The sequence below is a fragment of the Vespa mandarinia genome, chromosome 3 (genome assembly GCF_050613455.1).
Source record: "Vespa mandarinia isolate Hongniang chromosome 3, ASM5061345v1, whole genome shotgun sequence".
Taxonomy (NCBI): domain Eukaryota; kingdom Metazoa; phylum Arthropoda; class Insecta; order Hymenoptera; family Vespidae; genus Vespa; species Vespa mandarinia.
This window is the reverse complement of record NC_140812.1, coordinates 10,123,777-10,125,000: the sequence shown is the minus strand read 5'-3', so window position 1 is coordinate 10,125,000 and position 1,224 is coordinate 10,123,777.

The window sequence follows — 1,224 nt, the reverse complement described above, 5'->3', positions numbered from 1 at the left end:
TGCCTGCTAATAAGAACGGCGTTCTGAGGCGCATGCACAACATGCAGACGTAGAGAGTGAAAGAGAGAGAGAGATGGAGCGCCAATAATTGCATTATTATACTCGTCCCTTTTAGCGACGAAATTGGTCCCTCTTTACCGCGAAGCCATCTTCTTCTCCTTCTCCTTCTTCCTCTTCTTCTTCCTCTTCTTCTCCTTTATTTATTTCCATCTTTCTTTCTTCTTTCTTTCTCTCGTTCGTTCGCTCCAGAGAATCTCGCCCCCTTTCGTGAGAAATTATGTGCCTTCGTGCCACTTTAAGAAGGCAATTATTTCGTTTTCTTCGCTACGTTCTTAGCCACCATGCGTGCCTCTTTTACGTACCTACCTTCTTCATACTTTTTTGCCTTTTCTTTTCCTTCCTTCTCTTCTTCTTCTTCGTCTTCTTCTTCATTTTCTTTTTTATTTCTTATAGGTACAACATCGATGCCTTCGTTCGTTTCTATTTACAACGAGAAAATACGTTCGAATTGAGACTATCTTTATGATATTTTCTTTCTTTTCTTCTTTCTCTCTTTCTCTTTCTTTTTCATTTTCTCCCCTTTTTCTTTTTATTTTTCTTTTTTTCTTTTTTTTTTTTCTTAGCTGGGATGAAAGGAAAGATATTTTGCATGGATACCAACGCTCGACACGATTTTTCATGTTGTATTATAACGAGCGACTTTGTAACGATTTACATGTCATTTTAGAGATCTGTTTAGAGATTCTTATCTTATTTAATATAGTTATGTTAATTTATCATCACTTTATTAAATTCTCTTTTCTTTCTTTCGATTTGCAAATAGTTCTTTCTCTCTCTCTCTCTCTCTCTCTCTCTCTCTCTCTCTCTTTCTCTTTTTCTCTTTATCTCTTTATGGAAGATTATTCCCATAGTCTTCGTTGACTTTCTCAACGATATTTTGATATCCCGTCACGATACTTAACGCGCATGTTACGATAAGGATAACGAGGGAACGAAACGTTACGCGCCGTTGTAAACACGATTTTCGCGATATTCAACGGCTTGTAAAGACTCGCCATGGTAGAACTAGACTTGGATTCGAGCTTCTTCTAAGGCGAACGAAGGCCTGTTTTAATCGTTCGTACGAGCTCGTAATTGTCCTTAATTACGAGAGAAAGAGAGAGAGAGAAAGAGAGAGAAACAAAATTAGCACCTCACGTCTAAGTTTCTCATTGGGTAAGTACG